At 43.8% G+C, this 11,912-nt stretch overlaps 1 non-coding gene across 1 annotated transcript; it reads left to right on the top strand.

Moving 5' to 3' along the window:
• The first annotated feature begins 3,495 nt into the window (after positions 1–3,495).
• On the top strand, positions 3,496–3,567 carry trnam-cau (transfer RNA methionine (anticodon CAU)). The gene has a single exon. It is a non-coding gene; the product is annotated as a tRNA-Met (tRNA).
• The last annotated feature ends 8,345 nt before the right edge of the window (positions 3,568–11,912 follow it).

Here is an 11,912-nt window from a genome sequence, read left to right as displayed (position 1 = left end):
ATTACAGATAAAGCCCTCAACAGAATGACATTAGAGCCAGCACCTAATAACATGGATAAGGTGCTTATAATGACCAGAATTAGCAGTGAAGTCTAATTAATCTCCAGCATATGGTAAAGTTGAGTTTTGCTAACAGACTTTCGAAACCATCTGGAGCAAAAGCACCATCTCACATGACCTGAAGAATGAAACAATTGTTACAATGTACCAGCAGATAAAAGAGAAGCTGGACTCCAGAAGCTATCATGACATTTCACTAAGTATATTTGGGTTTGTACATCTTTTGATAGCCATGAAAGTTCAAGAATGCTCTTAATCATCTTCTTGAAAATATAATTGATTTAGTCGTCCAAGAGATACTGTGTGGCTTTCGAGAAAATCGCAGCATCACTCAAGTGGTTACTGTTACTTGACAGATTCTGGAGAAAAGTGTGAAGCAACAAAAAGACCTCTACACATTTTGACAATGTTCCTCTCTCTGGATGTAAGTGTTAAGTCATGTTACCCTCATCACATTTGGCAGCTTGATAAGTTCCACATCCAACATGAGAGGTCCATTATTCACATTACTAGCTGGAAATAATTAACAACTTCATTGAGTATTGATAAAAAACTATTTGATCGATGGTAATATCGGCCCCAACCATGGCTCATTGGCAGCTTTTTTGCAGCTGAGTGTGAAGGTAGCTGATTGTGACTTGAACACCTCATTTAGGCTGGTACTTTCAACGTAGTACTGAGTGAGTGGATAGTTCTTCTGGTGGCCTGGCCAACAGTTATCACTCAACTAACATCACCATCTGGTCATTTATCTCATTGCCATTTCTGCAAGCTTACTGTGTACCAATTGGCTACCGTATTTCTCTACATTACAATAATGACTACACTTCAAAAATACATCATTGACTGTGAGGTCATAGAGTCATAGAGTTATACAGCACAGACACAGGCCCTTCAGCCCATCGTGCCCATGTCGGCCATCAAGCACCTATCTATTCTAATCCCATTTTCCAGCACTTGGCCCCTAGACTTGTATGCTATGGTGTTTCAAGTGCTCATCTAAATACTTCTTAAATGTTGTGGGTTAGGAATGTAATGAAAGGCACTATCCAATGCAAATTCTTTCTCTTTATTATAATGGAGGAACATTTTTGTGGTTTCCAGTTCCCCATATTGCACCATCTCAATCATGTCAGGAAGCTAAGAAAGGCTCTGTAAGAGTTTTCTCTAATGTAACATCCAACAGAGATTCTAATGCTTCTATTAAAAAAATGGTTTGTCTGGTGTTGTACTTGTAGCATCTTGTGTTATATTACCCCTTCAAAGTGTTATCTTACAGGTAAATAAACCTGAATTAATTTTAACCTGAATGCATGATCCTACAGCATGGAATTTACCACCTTTCAGAAAATATAGGAGAATGTGGTAAGCATCCCACAGATTTCTAGTGCACTATATCATAACTATGGGGTAATTCATCCTCTCCGCAGTAAGCAACATTTCTGTAGCTACTGATCTACACAGCTATACCATCACCTCCACTTTTGATGCCCTAGTCCCCATTAAAGCCATTACTCTTTCACCCTGGTATGGTCCTCATCTCCAATCCCTTTAACTCCAAGGGACACAAACTTCAACAGATATGGCGAACAACAGGTTTAGCCATTCACCACCAGATCTGGCTGGACCACAAAACGTAGAATTGGACACTGTCACATCTGCCAAAACTGATCACTATTCCAGAATCATCCTGTCATGCAAAGATAACCCCCGGCTTCTTTTCTCTGCTGCAAACTGTCTTTTGAAACCTTTCTCCCTTGTTTTTTCCATCCTCACCTCCAATAACAAAGTGTGAGCAGTTCATGGACTTTTCTGTCACCAGGAATGAGACCATCTGATCACTGCCTCTGCCAATTCTCTCCCTTCCCTTTGCCCACCAGTCCTAGCTTCCCCTAAAGTTCATAACTATCCTAATCCTGGACTTGCATCTTACATCTGAGGTCCCCAGCATCACAGATGCCAGTCTTCAGCCAATTCGATTCACTCTATGCGACATCAAGAAATGGCTGAAGGCACTGGATACTGCAAAAGCTATGGGTCCTGATAATATCCCAGCTGTAGTACTGAAGACTTATGCTGCATAGCTAGCCACACCCCTAGCCAAGCTGTTCTAGTACAGCTACAACACTGGCATCTACCCGACAATGTGGAAAATGACCCAGAGATGTCCTGTCCACAAAAAGCAGGATAAATCCAATCCAGCCAATTACTGCTCAATCTTGATCATCAGCAAAGTGATAGAAGGTGTCATCAACAGTGCTATCAAGCACCACTGAAACAGCAATAGCTTGCTCACTGATGTTCAGTTTTACTTCTGCCAGGGTCTCATGATGCTCCTGACTTCATTACAGCCTTAGGACAAGCATGGACAAAAGAGCTAAACTCAAGAGGTGAGGTGAGAGTGATTACTTTTGAAATCAAGGCAGTATTTGACCGAGTGTGGCTTCAAGGAGCCCTAGCCAAATTGAAGTCAATGGGAATCAGGGGGAAAACTCTCCACTGGTCGGTGTCATACCTAGCACAAAGGAAGATGGTTGTAGTTGTTGGAGGTCAATCACCTCAGACCTAGGACACTACTGCAGGAGTTGCTCAGGGTAGTATCCTAGGGCCAACCATTTTCACCTAATTCATTAATGACCTTCCCTTCATCATAAAGTCAGAAGTGGTTATGTTTGCTGATGATTGTATGATGTTCAGTACCATTCACAACTCCTCAGATACTGAAGAAGTCCGTGTCCATATTCAGCAAGACCTAAACAACATGCAGTCTTGGGCTGATAAGTGTCAAGTAACATTTGCATCACACAAGTGCCAGGCAATTACAATCTCCAACAAGAGAGAATCTAACCATCTCTCCTTGACATTCAATGGCATTACCATCGTTGAATCCCTCAATACCAACATCCTGGAGGTTACCATTGACTAGAACCAAACTGGAGCAGCCGCATAAATACTGTGGCTACAAGAACAGGTCAGAAGCTGGGAATTCTGCAGAGAGTAATCCACCTCCTGACTCCCCAAAACCTGTCCACCACCTACAAGGCACAAGTCAGGAGTGTGATGGAATAGTCTTCACTTCCCTGGATGGGTGCAGCTCCAACAACACTCAAGAAGCTCGACACCATCCAGGACAAAGCAACCTGTTTGATCAGCACCCCATCCACTTCTTTCACCACTGATGCACAGTGTCAGCAGTGTGTATCATCTATAAGATGCACTGCAGCAACTCATCACATCTCATTCAACAGCACCTTCCAAACTTCTGCAGAGAAGGACAAGGGAAGCAGATGCTTGGGAACACCGCCATCTGCAAGTTCCCCTCAAAGCCACACACCATCCTGACTTGGAATTATATCACCATTCCTTCACTGTCACTGGATCAACATCTTGGAACTCCCTAACAGCACGGTGGGTGTACCTGCATCACATGCAGTTAGCAGAGTGGCGCAGCGGAAGCGTGCTGGGCCCATAACCCAGAGGTCGATGGATCGAAACCATCCTCTGCTATTTATGGGCGGCACAGTGGCGCAGTGGTTAGCACCACAGCCTCACAGCTCCAGCGACCCGGGTTCGATTCTGGGTACTGCCTGTGTGGAGTTTGCAAGTTCTCCCTGTGTCTGCGTGGGTTTCCTCCGAGTGCTCCAGTTTCCTCCCACAGCCAAAAAGACTTGCAGGTTGATAGGTAAATTGGCCATTATAAATTGCCCCTAGTATAGGTAGGTGGTAGGGAAATATAGGGACAGGTGAGGATGTGGTAGGAATATGGGATTAGTGTAGGATTAGTATAAATGGGTGGTTAATGGTCGGCACAGACTCGGTGGGCCGAAGGGCCTGTTTCAGTGCTGGATCTCTAAATAAATAAATAAATAAACATGGACGGCAGCAGTTCAAAAAGGTAGCTCACCACCACCTTCTCAAGGGCAGTTAGGGATGGACAACAAAGGCTAGCCATGCCAGTGATGCCCACATCACATGAAATTAAAAAAAACAACTCTTATCTCCCCTCATGCTGTTTCCGAGCTCATCATGTCCATGAGATGCACTTCCTTCCCCATCAGTCTGATTCCCAGTAAACTGCTGACCACCCACATTCCCTTTCTGGCTCTCATGTTAGCTGACAATATTAATAGTTTACTCTCCTTGGGTACTGCCCCCCTCTTCTTCAAAACTGCCATCATAACCTCACTCCTAAAATAAAATTCTTCAGCCCTCAGTCCTTGCAAACTACCACCCCATCTCCAACCTCTCTTTCCTCTCCAAAGTCCTTGAGTACATTGTCACCTCTCAAATTCATGCCGATCCTTTCTGGAACTCCATGTCTGAATCCCTCCAATCAGATTTCCACCCCATCACAGTCCTGAAATGACTATTTTCAAAGTCACAAATGACATCCTATGTGACTGTAGTAAACTATCCCTCCTCATCCTTCTTGACCTGTTTGCAGCTATTGGCATAGTTGACCACACCATCCTCCTCCAACTAAATTTGGTTTTATAATGTTCCTGTGCAGCACCTTGGGGGCCATTTTATTATGTTATAGGTGCTATATAAAGACAAGATGTTGTCGTTGTTGCTATCCCACTCATTTCGAGCATATACTGGAAGAGATTTGGTCTGCTTTGAACTTCATTTCTACCATGAGCATGAGTTGTTGGGGTAAAGCCTCAACTGTAACACCTGTCTAATTCAGATTGTAGTCGAAGGCACTGCCTCTTGTGCAAGGTTCTGTTTCAGAGTTGATCGATTCAGGCTGTTTCTCAATGACAGCTATCACAGTCATAGAGTATATATTATAGATTATAATAATGTAGAATTATTTCTTGTTCTTGCATGGCTTTGTTAGACAAAAGCTGCTTTAAATTTAGTAGTTTCAGGTTCGAGAGAAATGGGCTGAACGTTTGGTGGTTTGAGACACTTTAAAACGTGGCTAGAATTGACATACAGTATAACTCACATACCCATCAAAAAGGCTCTCATAATTACTTGTTTTTTTTTATAAAGCTCTATTTTTTGCTTATTAAGCCAATTCAGGTGGATAGCATATTATGGGTTATTCTTTTCAAAGCTTATTTGTGCATTTTGGAAATTCTGATGAGTTCAAGCTCCTTTCTGTGAATGTTCATACTCGTCAGTGGAAATGATAACATATTTTGAGCCCAGTGTCAGGATCAATATTCCCATATTGGATATAACACCAACAGATGTAGACTGTTCAAATCATTCCCCATCACCTGTATTAATTTCACCGTCAGAAGAAGACTCCCTCCGTCGCATGTTACTATGGCACTTCACTTTACCAGTCTGGCTCAACTTTATGGCTGTTCAGAGTAATTTAATGTGACTTGTGTGTGCTGTTCTATGGTGAACTTGTGACCATTAGCGCTATGTTGCAGCATTCCCATCACTTCCAATTTTCCAAGGGAGACCCAATACTGTGTACAAGTCTTTTTTAATTCCTTCGTGGGATATGAAGTCACTGGCAAGGCCAGTATTTGTTACTCATCCCTAATTGCCCTTGATAACTGAATGGCTTGCTAGGCCATTTCAGAGGGCAACTAAGAATTAGCTACATTTCTGTGGGTCTGGAGTCACCCGTAGGCCAGACCAGCCAGACCAGGTAAGGATGACAGATTTCCTTCCCTAAAGGACATTGGTGAATCAGATGGGTTTTACCAACAATCGATGATAGTTTCTGAGACTAGTTTTCAATTCCAGATTTTTATTAATTAATTGAATTTAAATTCCACCAGCTGCCGTGGTGGGATTTGAACCCATGTCCCCTAGGTATTAGCCTGGGCCTCTGGATTACTAGCTAGGTGATGTTATCACTATGTTGCCATCTCCCCGGGAGATGGGAGTCTCAAGAGAAGTGTGAAGTTGAGCCAAGGCAGAACTGACACTTTTGGAGTTGAGGCTACTCAACTGATTTCACATCATTAGAGCTGAGAATAAATGTATTTAAATGTAATCTGTCTGGAATGCACTTGAAGCCAGGTTCCATGGAGTTGAAAGGCCATTGTATAATTCATTCTATCGCCAATTCCGGAACCTTTTTCCATGATACTTTAGTGACTACAAATACACTGGATTAATGTTCGTAATAAAATAGCAATTTTATTTCAACTCTGTACAAAGTTCTGTGTGTATTCTAATGAACAGTACATGACAAATCCTGACGGTGAATGAGTTAAATATTATTCATTCCCTGCAGCAACTCTTCTGTACATATTCTGCTACATTTGAGTTCAAAGCTCGAACAACTTCATCAAAAGGAATGCAAAGAGAATTGAAAGGATGTAAAACTTTGTTAATGTGTCTTTGAAGAATTGCTTTGGTTCTGCCATAGTCTAACGATCGTTGTGGAACATGGATATTGATGAAATTAGCAACAGCGCCTTCAGTGGACACGAAGTCTGACATGCAAACAGAGATGTTGATGCACATTGATGTCCATTTGAGGGAATCAACCTGGTTATCGGAATCAAAATGAAAAACCCATCAATAAATTGCAGTTTTGTTTTTTTTTGTTCAAAGGAATGTGTCAAATTTGTCAGTCAAATGCATTATGCACTGAAATGTAAAGTTAGGACCTCATATTGTGCCATTTAGGACAGTAAGAAGGGATTTCGCTTTCTTCACAGAACATGGAAAACTGTGAGGGACAGCTCTCCTATATTCATATATGAATCCACCTAGAAGAAATTGCAACTCCCCTCTTTAGACCAAATTGTGAACTTAAAAGTCAACATGTCCTATTCACTACCTGCTGACTCAAGGCAAGCCCTTGACCATCGAACTTGCTACCTCCAAAGTACTCAACAGCCTAAAAACCTCCCGCTGCATTTGCTCATTTTGGATTCATTTCTGGATATTTGCAACTCGGTTTGAACCAGGAATGGGCTGTCTAAAATGGAGTCGGGTTCCATTTTGAATACACAGATAAGAGGATTTTCATTCCAGGCAGCCTCTGAGTCATTGAATTTTAACAGCCTAGCAGCAGCTTCCTGTTGTCTTCCTGGCTGTTCTGGTCACAATGTCGGCTAGCAGAAAGGCTAGTCACTTTCTAGTCCATTTTCCCATTTGGGTGTTAATATTCACTCCAGACAATGTTGGAAGATTCCCTGTTTCTTCTGAGTTGATATGTCTTGGCAGGAGAGTGGAAGGGGTGCGATTATTAGTCCCAGTAGCCCTAAGATAGAAAGGGGAAAATCAGCCAGGGTTCTTGCTCAGCAGACAAGTGCATGTATGTGTGGACATTGGACGAGGGCAGGATTGGGCTTGGCAATGACACATCTATATTCAAATAAACAGCACTGTTTAGGCTTACACATAAAGAATGGCCACCTGGACAAGCGACTGGAGAGTGGCTGCACCAATGGAGCTATACGCCAACTGTTATATATTGTTATATTATCTGTAAAGTATTAGGAATTAATTTGCCAGGAACTAGTTGTTATGTGTAAGTGTTCCAGTGGGGGGCCACATTCACGGCTGCACTGGGGAGTCATGTTATATGTAACACAAGGACCAGTTGAACCAGGTTATACAGTAGACAGCATGGTGCTGTAATAAACAGACTGACTCCAGCCTTTTCCAAGTTTAAAGTGTGATTCTTTCCAATATCTGGGAACCAGAAAAACAACATAAATATGTAATATGGTGGCAGTGAGTGTCTATGAGTAAACCTAGAGTATTTTTAAAAGCACCAGATTGAGAAAATTGACCCAAATTAGTGCCAGAGAGAGAGAAAGAAAAATTGAGTGATTCATGCGATAACAAAAAAAAATAAACGAAATGTCAGCTGGGACAGGAATGAAAGCACTGCTACAGCCTATAATGAATTGGGGAGCTGATGATCTCGTAGAGGCATTTGAGAAGTTTAAACAAAAGTGCAATTTGGCATTCAGTAGTTTCCTAAAAGGCAATAGTGAAGAGGAGAGGGTCAGTTATATCCTTCTGTGGGCTGGAGATAAAGGATCAAATTTATTTAACAGCTGGGACCTAAGTGAAGAGGACAGCAGAAACCCAGACAAAATTCTTGAAAGATTCAGCACCCATCTCCAGCCAAAATCAAATAATCGGATATACCGATATGAATTTCAAGGCCTCAGACAGGAACTAGGTGAGCCTATTGATAATTTTGTAGCAAGATTGAAAAATTCAGCCAGAAAATGTAAATTTAAGGACACAGATGAACGGCTGATAGATCAGCACATTTGGGATTCTGCACATCCTGAAGTACAGAAAGCTCTAATCGGACAGGACAAGCTCACAATATCGCAGGCTATAGACACTGTCAGAGCACATGAAGCCACGAGCAGACAGATGAAGATACTGACTACCCAAATGGCTAGCCTTCAGATAAGCCAAGAGAAAGACAGCAGGAATGATGCAATGAAGCAACAACTAAAGAATGTACACGAAACAGAGAGAAAGACGTGCAGGAGCTGTGGACGACCACATGAATTGACAGACAGAAGGAAATGTCCCGCATATGGATCAATCTGCAGAGCTTGTGGAAAGACCAATCATTGGGAAAGGATATGCAGAACAAGGTAAGAAGGTGGTAGACGAGTCATCAGAGTCAGAGTAACAGGGCGAAGGAATGGTGAAATAAACCAAAACATCCATACCCTGGAAGATGGCGATGGGTTTGAGAACATGATAAACAAAGGAACCATAGAATTGCACAAAATGTCTGGATGTGACAGTTCCGAGAGAAAGAAATTCACACAACCATTCAGATCAGGAAGAGGCTGAGAAATAAGCCAACAACGATAAATCTGAAGGTGAAGATCGATACTGGAGCGCAGAGTAACATCATCCCACTCAGACTATACCAGCAGATCTTTCCTGAAAATTTGGAGAAAAATGGTTATCCAAGGGAAGGTGCTCTGAAACCAAACAACATCATGCTAACAGCATACAGGGGAACTGAAATTCGACAACTAGGAACAACCCAAATCAGAGGGACACACAAAGGAAAAGATGTTGACTGTATGTTCTACGTCACAGAAACAGATGGTCTAGTTATCCTGGGGTTGAGCAGTTGCGAAGAGCCGCAGAATATCTCAGTAAACCATGAGGTGAAGGAGGCGACACTGAGGGTTGAAGATGGTACACCCATTGAAAAGCGCCCTCTGATCAGAAGCAAAGAAGATCTGGTACAAATGTACTCAGAGTGTTTTAACGAGACAGTTGGATGCTTCGAAGATTTTGAGTATCACATCGCTATTGACCCAGCGACAAAACCAATGATTTATCCCCCACGTAAAGTGCCAGTAGAACTAAAAGGAAAGCTTGAAAGAGAGCTCCAAGAAATGGAAGAAAAGAATGTGATCGCCAGAGTCACAGAGCCTACAGATTGGGTAAATTCCATCGTGGTGAGAGAGAAGCCAAATGGACGGCTAAGAATTTGCCTAGATCCCAAAGATCTTAACCAAGCAATAAAGAGGGATCACTACCCTATTCCAACATTGGAAGATACCAGCGCTGGCAGGGGCAAAAGTTTTCAGCAAGCTTGATGCCAGAAATGGCTACTGGAATGTGAAGCTAGACGCAGAATCTTCATTGTTGACAACATTCAACACACCCTGTGGACAGTACAAATTCCTACATCTACCCTTTGGCCTCAAAGTGAGCCAGGATGTGTTCCAACGGAAAGTAGACAAGACATACAGGGGATGCAAAGGAGCAGTCGGCAGAGCTGATGACATCCAGATATATGGTGTAGATGGAAAAGATCATGACAATCATCTACATGAAGCCATGGAGAGAACCAGGAAAGCTGAGATTAAGCTAAACGCAGACAAATGTATTGTGAAAGTGACAGAACGTCAGTTCTTCGGAATGGTGTATACACCTGACGGAGTTAAGCCGAGCCCTGAAAGAATATCAGCCATCTCGGGGTTGGAAGCCCCAAGAGATAAGAGAGAGTTGAGAAGTTTCCTTGGTTTGATACAATACATGAGTTCCTTTATTCCGCACATGTTGGAACACACAGCAAACCTGCGGGAGCTGATGAAAGAAGATATAGAGTGCCAGTAGTCAGAGTCCACAGCAATGTGGTTAACTCTTACATGCCCTCTGAAATGGCCCAGCAAGCCACTCAGTTGTAGCTAACCGCTACAAAATCAATAAAAAGAAATGAAACTGGACGGACCACCCGGCATCGACCTAGGCACCGGAAATGACAACGGCAAACCCAGCCCTGTCGACCCTGCAAAGTCCTCCTTACTAACATCTGGGGGCTTGTGCCAAAGTTGGGAGAGCTGTTCCACAGGCTAGTCAAGCAACAGCCTGACATAGTCATACTCACGGAATCATACCTTACAGACAATGTCCCAGACACTGCCATCACCATCCCTGGGTATGTCCTGTCCCACCGGTAGGACAGACTCACCAGAGGTGGTGGCACAGTGGTATACAGTAGGGAGGGAGTTGCCCTGGGAGTCATCAACATCGACTCTGGACCCCATAAAGTCTCATGGCATCAGGTCAAACATGGGCAAGGTAACCTCCTACTGATTACCACCTACCGCCCTCCCTCAGCTGATGACTCAGTATTCCTCCATGTTGAACACCACTTGGAGGAAGCACTGAGGGTGGCAAGGGCACAAAATGTACTCTGGGTGGGGGACTTCAATGTCCATCATCAAGAGTGGTTCGGTAGCACCACTACTGACCGAGCTGGCCGAGTCCTAAAGGACATAGCTGCTAGACTGGGTCTACGGCAGGTGGTGGGGGAACCAACACGAGGGAAAAACATATTTGACCTCGTCCTCACCAATCTGCCTGCCGCAGGTGCATCTGTCCATGACAGTATTGGTAGGAGTGACCACCGCACAGTCCTTGTGGAGACAAAATCCCGCCTTCACATTGAGGATACCGTCCATCGTGTTGTGTGGCACTATCACCGTGCTAAATGGGATAGATTTTGAACAGATCTAGCAATGCAAAACTGGGCATCCATGAGGCGCTGTGGGCCATCAGCAGCAGCAGAATTGTACTCAACCACAATCTGTAACCTCATGACCCGGCATATCCCCCACTCTACCATTACCAGCAAGCCAGGAGACCAACCCTGGCTCAATGAAGAGTGCAGGAGGGCATGCCAGGAGCAGCACCAGACATACCTCAAAATGAGGTGTCAATCTGGTGAAGCTACAACCCAGGACTACTTGCATGCCAACCTGCGTAAGCAGCATGCGATAGACAGAGCTAAGCGATCCCATAACTAACGGATCAGATCTAAGCTCTGCAGTCCTGCCACATCCAGCCGTGAATGGTGGTGGGCAATTAAACAACTAACTGGAGGAGGTGGCTCCACAAATATCCCCATCCTCAATGATGGGGGAGTCCAGCACATCAGTGCGAAAGCTAAGGCTGAAGCATTTGCAACAATCTTCAGCCAGAAGTGCCTAGTTGATGATCCATCTCGGCCTCATCCTGAAGTCCCTGGCATCACAGATGCCAGACTTCAGCCAATTCGATTCACTCCCCGTGATATCAAGAAACGACTAAAAGCACTGGATACCGCAAAGGCTATGGGCCCTGACAATATTCTGGCAATAGTACTGAAGACCTGTGCTCCAGAACTTTCCGCGCCCCTAGCCAAGCTGTTCCAGTACAGCTACAACACTGGCATTGACCCTACAATGTGGAAAATTGCCCAGGTATGTCCTGCGCACAAAAAGCAGGACAAATCCAACCCAGCCAACTACCGCCGCATCAGCCTACTCTCAATCATCAGTAAAGTGATGGAAGGTGTCATCAACAGTGCCATTAAGCGGCACTTGCTTAGCAATAACCTGCTCAGTGATGCTCAGTTTGGGTTCCGCCAGGACCACTCA

This window comes from Heterodontus francisci, chromosome 1 (assembly GCF_036365525.1).
Source record: "Heterodontus francisci isolate sHetFra1 chromosome 1, sHetFra1.hap1, whole genome shotgun sequence".
Classification (NCBI taxonomy): domain Eukaryota; kingdom Metazoa; phylum Chordata; class Chondrichthyes; order Heterodontiformes; family Heterodontidae; genus Heterodontus; species Heterodontus francisci.
This window is presented reverse-complemented; position numbering and strand designations above follow the sequence as displayed.